The sequence below is a fragment of the Lycorma delicatula genome, chromosome 7, assembly GCF_047948215.1.
Source record: "Lycorma delicatula isolate Av1 chromosome 7, ASM4794821v1, whole genome shotgun sequence".
NCBI lineage: Eukaryota > Metazoa > Arthropoda > Insecta > Hemiptera > Fulgoridae > Lycorma > Lycorma delicatula.
In genome coordinates, this window is record NC_134461.1 from 1,878,015 (window position 1) to 1,899,085 (window position 21,071).

Sequence of the window (21,071 nt, forward strand, 5' to 3'; positions counted from 1 at the left end):
ACCATCTCAATTTTTACCTTGTGGTCATTCAAAAATATTACTACTTGTTAAACCAAGAGTCATTTTAAATATTCTTTAAAAACATCTATTAAAAGTATTGAGGTATTTTTAATTGTACAGACCTCTTTTTAAAGTTTACCTGTTGAAAATGTTCTTTTCAATGATGAGGATGAAAATCCGTGAGTAAATACAGCAGTTAAATATGCAACATTGTAAAATTAAAACACACTAAATTTGCATATATAGAAAAACATAATAGATATTATGTTTCATTTATAAATTATAAAAATTTTAATTTTCATTTCATTAATGATCCTAGTACTACTATGGGCATCATATTGCATCATAGTATATTTAAGTGAATTCACATGACGGCAGATTATGAAAGCCATTAATCCAACTCGGTATTAGATGTAATGAAAAATTACTGGCCACCAGAAAATGAAAATGTGCCTGCAACATGTAACATTAAATATATTTTTATTCACGCCAAATACAATAAAGTAGCTATACTTAATACTACAAACATCTGGAATGGTATTCGTAGTACAATTGTATAACTGAAGATTGTTTTGATTAGATGAAAGGGAAATTTATATTAAATTATATACACTTTCAATAATTTAGCATGCAAAAGTATGAAAATACACAATTAATTTGATTACTTTACGGTACAAAAAGACAAGAGTTTTGCTATTAGAAAGTTCTTAATTAATTAAGGGTTAACTGAATAATTAAGTTTGAATTCTTCACAGAACCTAGTCGTATTATTCAAATTTAAATTAGGATACAGAAGTCACATTTTTCTTTATTTTTTATAAGTATGAAAGATATTATTATATTTCTTGAAGAGGAAGGCGACTTTTGGTCAGGTGATTTTAGAATAATTAACTCAGCTTCAAATTATGGGCAGGCAGGAGTACGTTTCATCATGAACAAGAAGATAGGGAATGGAGTAGAGTATTTCAAAAGGCATAGCGATAGAATCATTGTAATAAGGATAAAATCAAAACCGACAACGATTGTTAACGTCTATATGCCTACAAGCGCCCATGATGATGATGAGGTAGAGTGTGTATACGAAGAGATTGATGAAGCAATTAAACATGTAAAAGGAGATGAAAATTTAATAATAGTTGGAGATTGAAATGCAAGCATTGGAAAAGGCAAGGAAGGAAAAATATAGTGGGTGAATACGGGCTGGGCAAAAGGAATGAAAGAGGGGACCGACTTATAGAGTTTTGCATGAAGTATAATTTAGTAATTGCCAACACCCAATTTAAAAATCATAATAGAAGAATGTACACTTGGAAAAAGCCAGGCGATACTGCAACATATCAGATAGATTATATAATGGTTAAGCAAAGATTTAGAAATCAACTCGTTGACTGCAAAACTTACCCTGGAGCAGACATTGATAGCGACCATAATTTGGTGATAATGAAATGTAGATTGGGGTTTAAAAACCTGAAGAAAAGGTGTCAGATGAATCGGTGGAATTTAGAGAAGCTTGAGGAGTTCAATTCTTTTGTTTAGTTAGGTATTGTCAGTCTTGCTTAAAACTCAGTGAGATGTGTTTTGCTTTGAGTTCATTAAATAGTAGTACATCGATGGGAATGTCACTTGTGGCATTTGCATCGGTGACATCCTGGCTGAAGCAGACAGGAATATGTCAAAAGCCGAGGTTTCGAAGATGACCTCTGGTAAAGCCCATAAGGTCTTGGAACAGAGGGGGTGATGAGGGTATCTTTCCCCAAGGGATCAGGATGATGTGTAAACAGCATGCCATTTGATAAGTTCAGTGTTAATATTATTAATTAGTACATTTAGGATCGACATGGAATAGTTGTTGAAACTAAAACTAAAAATACATTCTGCTGTTAGTATGTTTTTCTTTATTAAAATTTCAGTAGTACATTTTAATAAAATATATATATCCTTAATAGCAAAATTACAATATAAATATTTATATTATGCATGCAATAATAAATTCTAATTTTGTAATATTATTAAGTAGTCATACAACAAGCTCTCAGCTGACATTACCGTGTATGAATCGAGTTAAATATTATAATTTTGCAATAAATAATATTCTATAATTATTGTAAACACTTTTTTTAACTGGGTACTCACAAATATTGTCCAAATGTCTAATTGCAATAACGAAACCTATAAATTGGATAGATACATAACCTCACCATTTCTGTTACAGCTTTCTCATTATGTGGTCTATTTAATAACATATTTGGGTCCAAATTAGACAAGGCGATGTCCTCTAAAGTTTTAACTTGACTAAGAGTGACATAAATCTGCTCCTTGGTAAAAAAGTTTTCTTTTTTTAATCTGTCACTCCTCTGTCAAGAGTTGTAGCTTGCAGTTAGTGAAAAGTTACAATCCAGATTAATTTTAAAGGTAGCATTCTGCACTCAACATCTCATTTAAAGCCTAAAATAAATTCACAAAGACTCTCCAGCAGAGATCTGGCTGAGTAGTTCATAATTCACCTGGTTTCTTTTAAATAAAAAACCAAGGATTGACAATGTTGTCTCTTTTAGAAACCTGAACTTGTTTTAACCTAGTTAACACAAAATCATTGATTAGTAGTATCCATCTCCCATTTTGGGTAAAAATGTGCTAATGTTCTGCAGAACAGTAGGTAAAAGAAGATTCACTCTACATTTTGGGGTGGACTCAAGATATTCTTTGGATGGTATTGTCTATCCCAAGATTGATTCTTTATTTCCAAGCTTTATGGTTTATTTCTCATCATTCAATATTTCTCTGATCCACTTCCATATCCAATACTGATTTGACTTTTCTGTCTAAAATTTCATTGTCTGAAGCAAGTTTTCCCAGTCTGTGAAAAATTATAGAGATATAGTATTTATATTTAAAGATATAATCAATTGCCTTTATTCTGTATTGTTAATTCCAAAACTTGAAGTAACAAAATTGAAACTTTTATGTTAATTTTGCAAGAACTTTTACTTCAAGATTTCTTAAATATGAACGTTTTCTTTAATATTAAACATTCTTAATGATATAGATAGAATTTAAAGGGCCTTACTCTTAAATTCTGATTTTGTCATATTATCAAATAGGGTGAGTGAACTGAAAACAGTTTATCATTAAGTTAGCTGTATTGTTAGCTGTTTAGTATAATTAAACATTTTTTAATGTATAGATTTTTTCCTAGAAAAGTAAATTGTATAATCTGTTATTAAATATGTAAAATAATTTGGTTGTGTGTTGGAACATTTAAGTGTGTTTGTTTTTTTTTTGAAATGTGTGTGAAATAGTTACCAACCTGGCCAATGTTAAAGTTAGTAAGTTATTAAAAATGAAAAAAATTCTAATAATACTAATAATGTACTAAATAGTTTTTAATATCACTTACACAACTTACATTTTTCAGAAGCACACATAATACAAGAAACGAAAATGATCTTACATCAATTTTATTTATTTTATTTTATGCATACCAGAACAAAGTAACAGCACAGTGACATGATGTCAACAGTATTCTGCAGAGATGCCAAGGCATCTGTACACAGTCTGGTGTGTAAGAGTAAATATATATAGTCTTGAACAGAATCAGACTGACCACTCCTGAGACATGCGGTTAATTGAAACCCAACCACCAAAAACCATCAGTAATCACAGTCCTAGCTTTCAAATCCATATAAATGCAACTGTCTTTATAAGGACTCTAACCTTACAACTCTCAATTTCAAAAATCAGCTGATTTTGTGATTACAATTTTAACCACTAAGACTAACCCAGTGGGTTTATTGTTTTTCTAATCAAAAATTTCACCCACAAATGATTTTTTTTGTAGTGCCTAAAAAATTAGATTTCCAAAAATATGATTATGGATAACTGTCAAATTCTATGGGAAGATTTTCATGATTTGAGAATCTTTTAAATTCTAAATAATACTGATGTAGTTACAACAAAGTCATATAATTAGTTAAGTGAATACTTCATCCACATCCAAACCTAATTTTTCTCTGAAATTCCATTAAAAAATATACATTAGTGATTGGAAAATGTTCTTATAAAAACAAATAAATAAAATGCCATAAATTGTGGCATATGTAACATTTTGGAACTTAAAATAAAAAAAAATCAAGAGGTCAACTTATAATTAAAAGTATTTAAAATCTTAAAAATGAAGATACTTCAATTTTTCTAGGTTAGTATATCAAAATAATTATTATAATAATATTTATAATTAAAAATTTTGTTAAAGCAAAAAGAAAACAATACCAGAGCAAATTAATTAAGTGTATGTTTTCATACAACTATTATTAACATTGCCATTTACAACTAAAACATTATTTATTTATTAATTTCATCTCTCGACTGTAATAGTCCTATAGCTAGCACACATTTTTATAACTAATTCACAATAGCAGAAGTGCGTTAAATATTTAGTTTAGTAAATAGGAGACAGAAAAGATAAGTAAAAAATTCTGTTTTGCAACTGCGTTTATTGATAATAAAATGATAAACCTCTAATGTTTTGTGTGATTTTTTATGTATTTATAACAAGCTATTCTTTTTTTTACTCAAAATATCAGTCCAACACAAAAACAAAGAACCAATCGGCAGATATTTTGGTTAGTTCATGATTACTTTGTAGCATCATGTTCCTGTAGAGTTTTGCTTATTTTTAGACTTAGCATAATTTTCTTGGCTTAATTTTATCAATTTATAATTGACCTAAAATAAACACCACATAAACAGTCAGCAGACATTTTTATTGGTTTAATATCACAGGTCAGGTGATTTACGAGTGATCTTTACAATGCAATTCCATCTCGCCACAATGGTCCATTTGGAGGTTCTCTCAGCGTCCACTACAATATCTTCATTTCAATGTAAAAATAAGTAACCTTATAAACATTGTTATTTTTGAAATAGATTAAAAAATAACAAAAACATATTTAATAAAACTATTTAAATATTTTTTTAACAAAAATAATAAATAAAACATAAGAAATCAGACAATAACTTTATTTTCATTTGGTATTGTTACTTCCCATGATTTTATCATATAAAGCATTAAAAACAATCAGCAGATGGTTATTTAATTAGAAACAGCTCACAAAAACTTTAGTATCAGGACATCTACCATGATCCTGAGTTGACAAAAATGTCTGCTCATTGGTTCTGTGTTAGTTGTGGCCAACAATTTATATAAAAATAAAAGTAGGTGTTATAAATGAATAAAAAAATCACACAAACCATTACAAGACTATCATCTTATGAATAAAAGCAACTGCACAATCTACTCATATTTTCTGTCTGTTGCTTACTAAACTAAAATTTTAACACATTACCAGCCTGATGTAAATTAGTCATGAAAAAGTGCACTAGTTCCAGGACTATAAATTCTGAATATTGAAGATAATCCCGGGTTCAACAAGTTTAGATCTATAACTGCATTTCTTATTTTTAAATAGAGAACTCCTTTTGCTAATTAGAGAACATCTGTCTTTACAAGGCTCAATAACAACTAAACAGTATATCTGTGAAATTTACTGATACAACTTTATGCAAGCTTTGCATCTACACTACCGTAATACCAAGAATAAAAACCTTCCTTATAAGTAACCGCCAATTTTCTGCACTAATATCTAGTTCAGGTCAAAACCCTTTGTTTAATTCAACAGCACAACTTAAAAAAGACTTTTTTAAAGAAAATCCTCTGTTTTCTTTCGATTATAAATATTTTTTCACTAATAATACACAGCTTTGCTTGTTTCACTGTTACTTAAATTGCAAGATCCACAAGTTTCAACTAAAATAAATAATCATATTTTACACATCATTATTAAAGTAAACATACAAACTACTCATATCAAAAAATATATAATTTGATGTTAAATGAATAAATAAATTTTTGGTTTCTTCAAATGTCTATTAGTATATTTGGGTAACATGTACTAGCTCCTACTTTTTATTAAAAATTTCTTTCCTATATTTTAATATACTGCTTTTCTTAAATGTGATTGGCAGTTACTGTTCATATAGTACAAAAATTTTTAAAAATTTACTTTATACTTTTTAGACATACATCAAATTATTATCATATATTACACGAGTTTAATTAGTAGGTTAATTTGGATTTCAAAAGATAACATAATCTATTGAAATTTCTAATATATTTAAAAAATATCAAATAAATTTTCAATCAAACATTTACTACACAAAGTAACAAAATAGTAAAGTTTTTGCATAATGAAGTTTTATAGTGAAGTATGTTAAATTATTACACCTGCACCCTTAATTTACCCCCGTACGAAGGGATGTTTGTAAAAGTAATGGTAGAATATTGTATTGTCACCCGACCTTAGTAATTGTGAAAAATTTCATCAACTGGCAAGTTCAAGAAATATGTTAAATTAAGGATACAAGATTTGAGGACAAACATGAAAAAAAAGCATTGCAAGTTGAAGAAAAGCAAGTAAAAAATTAAATTTTAATGTCACAACTATAAGTTAAGGAAAGAGAGCTAATAATGATTAAACTCAGGAACGTTTAGTATTTATAGTAGTAAATTCAATGTCAATATTACATTAAATTGAGTACACTCAAATATACTTATCAGCACACATTATAATTTAAATAGATTTATGTTGCAAATTTCTCATTCATCATTTAAAACAACATTTAAAATAGTTTACATTAATAAAAATATTTATTAAAATGAATAGATCACATAAAGCCAGCTGCAGGAGTCAAGAAATGAACTGCCAAAGAACGCAGACAAAAAGATGAATAAAACTGATGAAGAAAAAACTACTCTAAACATTTTGTGAATTTGAACAAGGTATAAAGTTTTGTACAATATTTTTATCTAGATATTATAGGTAAAAGAATTAAGACCAAGAATTGAAATATCTTTAAAAAATGTATGTTTTCTATCTTGCCTAATAATTAAGGAGATATTTCTCCCTTAACTTCATATACAATAGTTTTTATTTAATTAAACGAATTATGTTTTTTTTTTCTGTGGTTCATAAAATAACATAAATTGGCATAAAAAAAGAAGTAGTTTTTTGTTTTTTTAATTATCACTAAATGTTTCACTTATATTACTGAAGATTACATTAAACAGAAAAAACAAATTAAATAAAAGATTACAGATAAAAAATATTAAGATTTCAAGCATAATTTCAGTCAACCATTTTTAATTTTTTAGTAATAAGCAAGCAAGGTATTAAATTACATCCCTTCTAAATTTGTTTCATAATACCATGAACATCTGACGGAAATGCATCTTAAAAATAAAAAAAAGGTGTGAAATAAGGCTACAATGTGCGATTATCACATTTAGAAAACAGGTTCCAAATGCTATTTTAAATAGCACTACGTGCAGTTTAAATTTGGAAGTTAAATGTATATCCTTTTTTATGGCAGTGCATATTTTTATCATAATGCCCATGAAAAATTATGCTATCCATATTTGTTCTTTTTTAATAATTTCATAACATTTTATGTTTTTATAAATATATGTAACACACACAGACACCACCCCCGCCCCTCATACACACACACACACACACACTATATATATATATATATATATATATATATATATTACATACACATACTTAAATATATATGTACACACAAGTGTAAATAAATATTAAAAATTTCTGTTTGGAGAAAATAACTAATAATACCGTAAGATCAAGTTTTCTTCTTCCAGCTGGTTAGCTTCCTCTTGCAACTGATTACCGGCTTGGACTAGTTGTTCAATGTGTTTATCACATACAGCTTTCTGTTTTCTTAGCTCCTTAATCTGTTCCATTGCTTGACTTAAACCAAATTCACCAGTTTCATACTCTCTCAGTTGTATAATCATGTTACTCATCTACAAATAAAACAATAAATTAAGAAGTATAAATCATAAGGTTTCCTATAAGTCATTTTAAATACAGGAATATCAACATTTTTTTATTTCATTTAACAGAAACATTTTTTAACAATGGAAATAACACTCTTATGCAATGCACAAAAAGGTAAAATTTAAGACTTTGCATTATAAAATTTGAGTTATCTAATATACATTTATATAGGGCATACACACACAAACACACACATACACATACACACACAGAGAGCAAGGAGAGAGAGAGAGAGAGAGAGACATACACACTAATTAGTAACAATAATCATAAATGAAATGACAAATCTTTCAATCCTTAAGTCTGTACTGCAATCCAAACAAAATTTACATGGTCACTTCTGTATTTGATCAGACCTTATTATTTGATCATGAACTTATTCCTATATTAAAAAAAAATTAAATTACAAGAACATATATCACCTGCTCTCAGCTTACCCCAACATCATGTTGCAGACTCAATCATTAAAGATTTCAATATCTGGGACAAATTGAACAAAATCCAAAAACTGCAACCCTACATTAAATACCTCACAATTTTTCATTAAAGTACATCAAAATCCTTTAACTTCCATATTTATTTGCATTAATATGTAGCTTAGATCAGGAGATATGCAGCATTGAAGACAAAAGTGGCCTTTTCTCTTTAAAGTGGAATATTTCCATTTAAAAAAATTGTAGACATATAAAAAAAATAAATTAAAGCTAAAGTCTTAAGCTTTCAAACAATTTTAATGCAGTTTACTGCAACAAATTTTGTTTCCCCCCTGTGCTTGATCAACACAAACAAAAAGTTACAAATTTTTAAAACTTTTCTTTTCACAGATTTTTTTTTAATTTGATGATTTTTGAAATCTGAAGTAAACTGTTAAAAAGTTGAGTATTCAAGCTTTAATTTTTTTTTATTCATCTCTCTAAGCCCATTGGTTGCAAAGTTAAAACAGTTTGAATATAATAATTTTTAATCATAATATATAGTAGTCCCTTTAATTTTTTACACCAGTGTATAATGTAGCAATAGTACGAAATAAAAAAATTAAAAACTGATTTATATTTTTTGTTATACAGCCACTTTACTAACACAAGTTCCAACCTTTCTTTCTTCTGTGTAGCAGTCAACAAATGTGACATTTTGATGACTACTTATAATACATAAGTCAAAACAAATGAGTATTTATTATATACAAAGCATTATTATTCAATTATCAACAAAGGGATGAAGAAAAGGGCGACAGTAAATACAAATACAACATAAAATAAAAGTGAAGTAGAAAAAAATAAAAAAAACATATTTTTAATTTTTGAACACTAATTATAAACAAACCAATTATTGGATATTGTATGTTTTTATACCAATTTACAGCTTATGTCATCCTGTTTAAAATGCCGTTTAGTTTATAAATCATGTAGAATTTCTCAAACATGTATTAAAATGTTTAAGTCATCAATGTTTAAGTCAATTTCATATGACTTGTTAATGTGATTTATCCTATCCTGCATGAATTGACAGGATTATCGGTGCTTGTTCTAACTTGCTCAGTATGAATTTTGTCACGTGCAGTAAATGAGTAATTGCATGTTTATTCCTATCGGTTCATGTTGAATTTCAAACCTATATAAAGGCAGTACTTGTTTCTTTTATTTTCATTAGTATTTTCTTGTGCAATCAATAGCAGGTTTTTTTAAAGTCAGTCTTTTACTCACATATTTGTTAAATTAAAACCTAAGATCCTGGCTTCTGCGAACTTACGCCTTACATTGCCTACCCCCTACCCTGTGTCCAGTATTGCTACCTTTCACCTGGCAGCAGGCGGCACACTTTGGTGGCGACGACTTGGCAGGGCAGTTGGTTGCCCTGTGCCCCGGAGCGGCACAGTGGCCACACATCTCCTTCTGCGCTCTGCATCGGAGAGCGGTGTGCCCAAAGCCCTGACATTTAAAGCACCGGGCTACCTGAATATGGTCGACAACCCTACAGGCCGCCCACCCAAAGAACAATCTTCCCCCGGCCACTAAGACCTGCCGGATCTTTGGCGAGGTCTCGAGAACCTAGTGACTCTTTAGGGATTCCTTCCTCCCCAACTGTCGAATCACCTTAGTTTCCCTAAGGAAGTCCTCGACGGCCATATCCAACACAGGATTTTGGCCGTGGATCGCTTTGAGTATTTCGGGCTCCTCTACCCGCGTTGCCCTCGGCATATCATAAACCAATATCTGAAGCTTACGCTCGGCTAGCAGCTGAGCCTTCAGCCCGTTCTTGGCCAGAACATCGGCCTCCAGCAGTCGTCTTGCCTGCTGCTCGTTAACGACCTCCAGAACAATGCCATGATCCCTGGTTTTAGTGACCCGGGAAACTTGGAACCTTTCTTTCCACGGGTCCAGGATCTTCTTTCGGGTTAGCTCCGTCATAGCAGACGAAGTCCCCTGACCAGGCTTAACAGGGACCACTTTTACAGTGGCCCGCTTACTTTTGGCCGGCGCCTGCGCTGGCGGCGGCGGACCTACCCGCTTAGGTGCAGGCGCGGCAGTTATAGAGGCAAAGGAGACAGGTTTCTTAACCTTCTCCTCCACTCTCTTAATTGATTTGTGGAGCTCGCCCAAAGCTTCACCCGTTACGGGTTTGAAGCCCCGAACTCCCTCCACTACATGGTCTACCTTGCCTGATAGTCGAGTTACGACCGAGTCAAGCGCAAGGTTTGCACCCTGGAGGCCTTCACATTTTAAAGCCAGCCCGGAAACCATCAAACTACATTGGCTCAAATATGAGTCCACCAATTGGTGCAACTCTAGAGCCACTCTAGATTCCTTCTTTGAGGAAATTTTGGCCCATTCGGCCCTCATCTCCTCAATCCGCCCCAAGCTATCCGCTCCGGAGGTCACCTTCTTTGACGCAGGTTTCCCCCCAGAAACATCCCGCTCAGGGACAGAATCGGCTTTGCTGCTTTCAGTCCTTCCCGACTTCACAGCGAGGCGTCCTTCGGACTTGGGGCCCCCTCCTATGCCGTGTCCTCGCTGTACGGATCCAGCTTTCGCCTTTTCCGCACCGCTCGAGACAGAGGTGTCCCGCAGGATTTGTGTGCAAGCCGCAACACTCGGGCGCTCCACTACCCGAGGGGCTTCCGTGTCTTCCTTATCGGAAGACCGGGGCCGCGGCGGCGACCTACCGATTGACCTCCTCGGCATGAAGGGGTCACCGGAAACCAGGTCCTTGGCCAAACCGACCAAGTCCTCCAAACAACCTCCCCCGGGTTGCTCCATCGCTGAACAATTTAGCAATACACCAGCTGTGTTGCCAGGAACTACAATTCACAGCTTGAACGAATCTAACACCTACCACAATACCAGGTGAGCGTCTAACCTCTCACACCCCAAACGGACCGTCTGTTCCGCAGTCCACCCGAGGAGTCAAAAAGCTAAAAGCTCCTTCCACCGGCTAGGTCGGAGCGGAAACCGCTTCTCGAACCTGCCAGAGGATCTAAATATATTTAGGCCTCACCAACTACGTATGGGGACACGATGTTACAAAGGAAACGTCCTTATTTGGCCGACAGCAGCACTACTGCAACACACTACGTCGCCGCTTTGTCAAAACTCCACAGCAACGCAGGTTGACTGACCGCTGCTGATCGTTGTCAACCCCGACGACGAGAACGTAGAACGCTGTACTAGCAGAATCAAATTATGCACCGGTTGCAAAAAACACAAGTTTTACAGCACGGGGCCAGAGGCCGAGAAGAGAAGTAACCTCTTATAATATAATGTACATTGCTGGAAAATAGGAAGGGCAATTGCAAAAAAAATCTGAGGCTGATAGGAGAATTCTGACTTTATATTCAGAATTAGCACCCAAAAATAAATAAGCTTCAGCAAATTGACCGTGTAACAAAATCATTGTCGACCAATGATATTAGTGAAAGAATAATTTTGAACATTTTGATATGAGGTATGGGTGCCAACACTGCTCAGTAGGAGGGGGTAGGTTTGCCCACAGGTGGGAGAGGGAAGCTTATTTGTCCTTGAAACACCCTTAAAAGATTACCACAGTATTTTTGTTTAGTAGAGAGTGAGTGCAGACATGTTTCGATTTTTGGTGATTTATTGATTTTGCAAAATGGATAAAAAATGGAACGACTTTGTGTCAAATTTTATTTGAAAACTGGAAAATCAGCTTCTGATACTTATGAACTTTTAAAAACAGCTTAAAAGATGGCCACAAATCGGTCGAAGATGATACTGGTCCAACTGTCCTTCCACTTCAAAAAACAATGAAAACATTGTAAAAGTTCACAATTTAGCACGTCTGACCACAGACTTTCAATTAGGGAGATAGCTGATGAACTGAATTTAAGTTTCTATGTGGTTCAGTGAATTTTAAATTAAGATTTGAATATGTGTCAAGTGTTCACAAAATTCATTCCAAAATTGTAGTCAGACCAGCGGAAACAACATTGAAGTGTCCCAAGAAATAGTTAATTGAGCCAAAACTGACCACACACACACACACATACACAGTGTTTAATTTTCATTGCCCCAGGTGATTTTCTCATAAAATACACACAATACAAAAAATGGCTTCATCAAAAGTTCCTCAGATTGAAGGGGGACATCTCATGGTGACCTTGACTATTATTTCAAAGTTAACATGATTTTTTCAAATAGAATGACATATTTTTGACTCCAGAAATGAAAAGAGTAGAAAATTTTATATTGAAATATCTGGTCACAAGGTACAAGGTCATACCTTGTACCTTTTTTCAGGGTGTTTCATCTTAATTACCCCAGTAAATTTTCTCGTAAACTACACACAATACAAAAAAATTACCTAAATAAAAGTTACTCAGATTGGAGGGGCGACATCTCATGGTGACCTTGACTTTATTTCAAGGAAAGCACAATTTTTTCAAATGGAATTACCTATTTTTGAACCCATCACTGAAAAGAGCAGAAAATTCTACATTGAATATATAGTCACACATATGACCTTGGATATTTTTTAAAAGTCATACAACTAACAATCAGATATAGTGTTAGATGATAGTGTAGTCATTTTTATGTTCTTTCCCACAGTTTGCGAGATAACTGGCCTGAAATACAAATATTCCAGGAATATCATTATATGACCTTCAAAAGCACGTAACTCTTACAACACTATCACTGATGGAAAACCGTATGACCTTGAAAAAAAAGCCCATGGTCATATGTGTGACCTACATATTTCAATGTAAAATTTTCTGCTCTTTTCATGAGTGTGGTCAAAAGTAGGTCATTCCATTTGAAAGCATCATATTAACCTTGAAATAAGGTCATCAAGTCCAAGGTCACCAAGAGATGCCCCTTGCAATCTGAGTAGCTTTTGTTTAGGTAATTTTTTTATATTGTATGTAGTTTACAAGAAAATCGCCTGGGGCGATTAAAATGAAACCCCCTGAAATAATTTCAAAGATCATACTGTGACCACATATTTCAATGTAGAATTTTCTGCTCTTCTTATTAGCGGGGGTCAAAAATATGTCATTCCATTTGAAAAAATCATGTTAACCTTGAAATAACAGTTAAGGTCAATTAAAAGATTAAATCCATGTCACTATGAGGTGTCCCCCTCCAATTTGAGTAACTTTTTTTGCATTGTGCGTAGTTTACAAAAAAAAATGCATATAAATATGTATATATTACTGTAACTACATTTCTGTTTTATACATCTGCTTCTTTGCTACGTAATAAAAAATGGATAAAACACCTATGTAGTTAAGATTAAAAAAAAGGAAGAAAGTAAAATATTTTAGAAATAAGACAAAAAAACTGTTGGTTAGAATTAGAATGAAGATAATCACTTTTTAATAAATTTCATAGTTCATTAGAATTTGAAAAGAGAAACTTTCAAACAAAACAAAAAAAGGTTACTGTATAAGTTTTAGGAATTCTTGACAATAGTGACATTCAACACATGATTGTAGCTCGGTATTGTATAATCAGTAGTAATTAGTACTAATCAGTAATGCATACACTATATTTTGCAGCTGCACATTTTATAGCAACCAACAATGTAGAATAATATGAACTTTAATAGAAAGAAATATTTTCACAACATATCATATACAGATTGACCACAATTGTACCATTATAAAGCGAGAAATTACCAAAAAAAGGTTTCCTGAATATAATAAATAGAAAAATATATAATGATGAACCTGAATGACCAAAGGTATGCTGTTATGACAGCATACCTGATGATACTTGGCAGATGTTTTCAATGCTCAGACCTTGACTTTTCCAAAAAAATATTATAACACAAGATTATGAATACAATTCATGAGTTGTGAAGTAGCTTATTCTGTACAATTAGTAACTGTGGTTTAGAAAATATACTGTTTAATACATGTAATGCAAAAATAAATAAAATTGACCGAACATTTTGATTCAAATACAACAATTTATTTAAAGGGTAATATATTTATACGGTTCTCTAATCATAGAAATCTGATTCACGGATATTAATGAATGTGTACAGCATTAAAAAAAAAGAAATGTGAAATTCGACAAAGAAATAAAAGATTTTTCACAAAAAATTAATTCACAGAATTTTAAACTTCACAGTACAAATAAGAAATTTAAAAAATTGCTAGTTTATAATTTATTATAGTAAAAAAATGTACAGAAGCCAGTTTACGGTAGGATTTATACTCTATATAACAAATTTTCTCCAGATGTTAATAGATTTAATATTAGCTACAATTACATTAATAAGATGTTTACTTTATCCTGATTTAAATTTCTTATTATTTTTATCCTGCATTTTTATAATTTGAAAAAATTAACAAAATTAAACTGACAAATGTAGAAGCATTATATCTAAACATAGAACATTTAACATGAAATGATCGGTATTATTTTTTAGTCTTTGCATTACCATTTTCATTAAGAGAATACAATAAAATACAATAGTTTATTAGGTTATTAGAATATAATACTAGCACACAATTCTACATATGCACACAGACACTTTTCCCTTGAAGAACCGTATGATTTTCCTTATAATGTATTTTCTTTTTAAAATAAGTATTTTAATAAAATATTCTAATTTATGATAATTTCTGCACACTATAGTCTGCTTCAAAATATCAGCGCTTAAATTAATAGACATCCAAAGTAATAAGAATTATTCACATTTCTGTTATTAAAACCATCTCAATTTTTACCTTGTGGTCATTCAAAAATATTACTACTTGTTAAACCAAGAGTCATTTTAAATATTCTTTAAAAACATCTATTAAAAGTATTGAGGTATTTTTAATTGTACAGACCTCTTTTTAAAGTTTACCTGTTGAAAATGTTCTTTTCAATGATGAGGATGAAAATCCGTGAGTAAATACAGCAGTTAAATATGCAACATTGTAAAATTAAAACACACTAAATTTGCATATATAGAAAAACATAATAGATATTATGTTTCATTTATAAATTATAAAAATTTTAATTTTCATTTCATTAATGATCCTAGTACTACTATGGGCATCATATTGCATCATAGTATATTTAAGTGAATTCACATGACGGCAGATTATGAAAGCCATTAATCCAACTCGGTATTAGATGTAATGAAAAATTACTGGCCACCAGAAAATGAAAATGTGCCTGCAACATGTAACATTAAATATATTTTTATTCACGCCAAATACAATAAAGTAGCTATACTTAATACTACAAACATCTGGAATGGTATTCGTAGTACAATTGTATAACTGAAGATTGTTTTGATTAGATGAAAGGGAAATTTATATTAAATTATATACACTTTCAATAATTTAGCATGCAAAAGTATGAAAATACACAATTAATTTGATTACTTTACGGTACAAAAAGACAAGAGTTTTGCTATTAGAAAGTTCTTAATTAATTAAGGGTTAACTGAATAATTAAGTTTGAATTCTTCACAGAACCTAGTCGTATTATTCAAATTTAAATTAGGATACAGAAGTCACATTTTTCTTTATTTTTTATAAGTATGAAAGATATTATTATATTTCTTGAAGAGGAAGGCGACTTTTGGTCAGGTGATTTTAGAATAATTAACTCAGCTTCAAATTATGGGCAGGCAGGAGTACGTTTCATCATGAACAAGAAGATAGGGAATGGAGTAGAGTATTTCAAAAGGCATAGCGATAGAATCATTGTAATAAGGATAAAATCAAAACCGACAACGATTGTTAACGTCTATATGCCTACAAGCGCCCATGATGATGATGAGGTAGAGTGTGTATACGAAGAGATTGATGAAGCAATTAAACATGTAAAAGGAGATGAAAATTTAATAATAGTTGGAGATTGAAATGCAAGCATTGGAAAAGGCAAGGAAGGAAAAATATAGTGGGTGAATACGGGCTGGGCAAAAGGAATGAAAGAGGGGACCGACTTATAGAGTTTTGCATGAAGTATAATTTAGTAATTGCCAACACCCAATTTAAAAATCATAATAGAAGAATGTACACTTGGAAAAAGCCAGGCGATACTGCAACATATCAGATAGATTATATAATGGTTAAGCAAAGATTTAGAAATCAACTCGTTGACTGCAAAACTTACCCTGGAGCAGACATTGATAGCGACCATAATTTGGTGATAATGAAATGTAGATTGGGGTTTAAAAACCTGAAGAAAAGGTGTCAGATGAATCGGTGGAATTTAGAGAAGCTTGAGGAGTTCAATTCTTTTGTTTAGTTAGGTATTGTCAGTCTTGCTTAAAACTCAGTGAGATGTGTTTTGCTTTGAGTTCATTAAATAGTAGTACATCGATGGGAATGTCACTTGTGGCATTTGCATCGGTGACATCCTGGCTGAAGCAGACAGGAATATGTCAAAAGCCGAGGTTTCGAAGATGACCTCTGGTAAAGCCCATAAGGTCTTGGAACAGAGGGGGTGATGAGGGTATCTTTCCCCAAGGGATCAGGATGATGTGTAAACAGCATGCCATTTGATAAGTTCAGTGTTAATATTATTAATTAGTACATTTAGGATCGACATGGAATAGTTGTTGAAACTAAAACTAAAAATACATTCTGCTGTTAGTATGTTTTTCTTTATTAAAATTTCAGTAGTACATTTTAATAAAATATATATATCCTTAATAGCAAAATTACAATATAAATATTTATATTATGCATGCAATAATAAATTCTAATTTTGTAATATTATTAAGTAGTCATACAACAAGCTCTCAGCTGACATTACCGTGTATGAATCGAGTTAAATATTATAATTTTGCAATAAATAATATTCTATAATTATTGTAAACACTTTTTTTAACTGGGTACTCACAAATATTGTCCAAATGTCTAATTGCAATAACGAAACCTATAAATTGGATAGATACATAACCTCACCATTTCTGTTACAGCTTTCTCATTATGTGGTCTATTTAATAACATATTTGGGTCCAAATTAGACAAGGCGATGTCCTCTAAAGTTTTAACTTGACTAAGAGTGACATAAATCTGCTCCTTGGTAAAAAAGTTTTCTTTTTTTAATCTGTCACTCCTCTGTCAAGAGTTGTAGCTTGCAGTTAGTGAAAAGTTACAATCCAGATTAATTTTAAAGGTAGCATTCTGCACTCAACATCTCATTTAAAGCCTAAAATAAATTCACAAAGACTCTCCAGCAGAGATCTGGCTGAGTAGTTCATAATTCACCTGGTTTCTTTTAAATAAAAAACCAAGGATTGACAATGTTGTCTCTTTTAGAAACCTGAACTTGTTTTAACCTAGTTAACACAAAATCATTGATTAGTAGTATCCATCTCCCATTTTGGGTAAAAATGTGCTAATGTTCTGCAGAACAGTAGGTAAAAGAAGATTCACTCTACATTTTGGGGTGGACTCAAGATATTCTTTGGATGGTATTGTCTATCCCAAGATTGATTCTTTATTTCCAAGCTTTATGGTTTATTTCTCATCATTCAATATTTCTCTGATCCACTTCCATATCCAATACTGATTTGACTTTTCTGTCTAAAATTTCATTGTCTGAAGCAAGTTTTCCCAGTCTGTGAAAAATTATAGAGATATAGTATTTATATTTAAAGATATAATCAATTGCCTTTATTCTGTATTGTTAATTCCAAAACTTGAAGTAACAAAATTGAAACTTTTATGTTAATTTTGCAAGAACTTTTACTTCAAGATTTCTTAAATATGAACGTTTTCTTTAATATTAAACATTCTTAATGATATAGATAGAATTTAAAGGGCCTTACTCTTAAATTCTGATTTTGTCATATTATCAAATAGGGTGAGTGAACTGAAAACAGTTTATCATTAAGTTAGCTGTATTGTTAGCTGTTTAGTATAATTAAACATTTTTTAATGTATAGATTTTTTCCTAGAAAAGTAAATTGTATAATCTGTTATTAAATATGTAAAATAATTTGGTTGTGTGTTGGAACATTTAAGTGTGTTTGTTTTTTTTTTGAAATGTGTGTGAAATAGTTACCAACCTGGCCAATGTTAAAGTTAGTAAGTTATTAAAAATGAAAAAAATTCTAATAATACTAATAATGTACTAAATAGTTTTTAATATCACTTACACAACTTACATTTTTCAGAAGCACACATAATACAAGAAACGAAAATGATCTTACATCAATTTTATTTATTTTATTTTATGCATACCAGAACAAAGTAACAGCACAGTGACATGATGTCAACAGTATTCTGCAGAGATGCCAAGGCATCTGTACACAGTCTGGTGTGTAAGAGTAAATATATATAGTCTTGAACAGAATCAGACTGACCACTCCTGAGACATGCGGTTAATTGAAACCCAACCACCAAAAACCATCAGTAATCACAGTCCTAGCTTTCAAATCCATATAAATGCAACTGTCTTTATAAGGACTCTAACCTTACAACTCTCAATTTCAAAAATCAGCTGATTTTGTGATTACAATTTTAACCACTAAGACTAACCCAGTGGGTTTATTGTTTTTCTAATCAAAAATTTCACCCACAAATGATTTTTTTTGTAGTGCCTAAAAAATTAGATTTCCAAAAATATGATTATGGATAACTGTCAAATTCTATGGGAAGATTTTCATGATTTGAGAATCTTTTAAATTCTAAATAATACTGATGTAGTTACAACAAAGTCATATAATTAGTTAAGTGAATACTTCATCCACATCCAAACCTAATTTTTCTCTGAAATTCCATTAAAAAATATACATTAGTGATTGGAAAATGTTCTTATAAAAACAAATAAATAAAATGCCATAAATTGTGGCATATGTAACATTTTGGAACTTAAAATAAAAAAAAATCAAGAGGTCAACTTATAATTAAAAGTATTTAAAATCTTAAAAATGAAGATACTTCAATTTTTCTAGGTTAGTATATCAAAATAATTATTATAATAATATTTATAATTAAAAATTTTGTTAAAGCAAAAAGAAAACAATACCAGAGCAAATTAATTAAGTGTATGTTTTCATACAACTATTATTAACATTGCCATTTACAACTAAAACATTATTTATTTATTAATTTCATCTCTCGACTGTAATAGTCCTATAGCTAGCACACATTTTTATAACTAATTCACAATAGCAGAAGTGCGTTAAATATTTAGTTTAGTAAATAGGAGACAGAAAAGATAAGTAAAAAATTCTGTTTTGCAACTGCGTTTATTGATAATAAAATGATAAACCTCTAATGTTTTGTGTGATTTTTTATGTATTTATAACAAGCTATTCTTTTTTTTACTCAAAATATCAGTCCAACACAAAAACAAAGAACCAATCGGCAGATATTTTGGTTAGTTCATGATTACTTTGTAGCATCATGTTCCTGTAGAGTTTTGCTTATTTTTAGACTTAGCATAATTTTCTTGGCTTAATTTTATCAATTTATAATTGACCTAAAATAAACACCACATAAACAGTCAGCAGACATTTTTATTGGTTTAATATCACAGGTCAGGTGATTTACGAGTGATCTTTACAATGCAATTCCATCTCGCCACAATGGTCCATTTGGAGGTTCTCTCAGCGTCCACTACAATATCTTCATTTCAATGTAAAAATAAGTAACCTTATAAACATTGTTATTTTTGAAATAGATTAAAAAATAACAAAAACATATTTAATAAAACTATTTAAATATTTTTTTAACAAAAATAATAAATAAAACATAAGAAATCAGACAATAACTTTATTTTCATTTGGTATTGTTACTTCCCATGATTTTATCATATAAAGCATTAAAAACAATCAGCAGATGGTTATTTAATTAGAAACAGCTCACAAAAACTTTAGTATCAGGACATCTACCATGATCCTGAGTTGACAAAAATGTCTGCTCATTGGTTCTGTGTTAGTTGTGGCCAACAATTTATATAAAAATAAAAGTAGGTGTTATAAATGAATAAAAAAATCACACAAACCATTACAAGACTATCATCTTATGAATAAAAGCAACTGCACAATCTACTCATATTTTCTGTCTGTTGCTTACTAAACTAAAATTTTAACACATTACCAGCCTGATGTAAATTAGTCATGAAAAAGTGCACTAGTTCCAGGACTATAAATTCTGAATATTGAAGATAATCCCGGGTTCAACAAGTTTAGATCTATAACTGCATTTCTTATTTTTAAATAGAGAACTCCTTTTGCTAATTAGAGAACATCTGTCTTTACAAGGCTCAATAACAACTAAACAGTATATCTGTGAAATTTACTGATACAACTTTATGCAAGCTTTGCATCTACACTACCGTAATACCAAGAATAAAAACCTTCCTTATAAGTAACCGCCAATTTTCTGCACTAATATCTAGTTCAGGTCAAAACCCTTTGTTTAATTCAACAGCACAACTTAAAAAAGACTTTTTTAAAGAAAATCCTCTGTTTTCTTTCGATTATAAATATTTTTTCACTAATAATACACAGCTTTGCTTGTTTCACTGTTACTTAAATTGCAAGATCCACAAGTTTCAACTAAAATAAATAATCATATTTTACACATCATTATTAAAGTAAACATACAAACTACTCATATCAAAAAATATATAATTTGATGTTAAATGAATAAATAAATTTTTGGTTTCTTCAAATGTCTATTAGTATATTTGGGTAACATGTACTAGCTCCTACTTTTTATTAAAA

At 31.0% G+C, this 21,071-nt stretch overlaps 1 protein-coding gene across 1 annotated transcript in view; it reads right to left on the minus strand.

The window, feature by feature from the left end:
- Positions 1-21,071, minus strand: part of LOC142327291 (uncharacterized) — a 106,072-nt gene that overhangs the window by 75,432 nt on the left and 9,569 nt on the right. Inside the window, exons 3-5 of the mRNA XM_075370192.1 lie at positions 15,237-15,550; positions 7,695-7,885; positions 140-453 (exon numbers count right to left, since the gene is read on the minus strand). The gene's annotated coding sequence lies outside the window, so the exon portion shown is untranslated. The remainder of the gene's footprint in view (positions 1-139; positions 454-7,694; positions 7,886-15,236; positions 15,551-21,071) is intronic.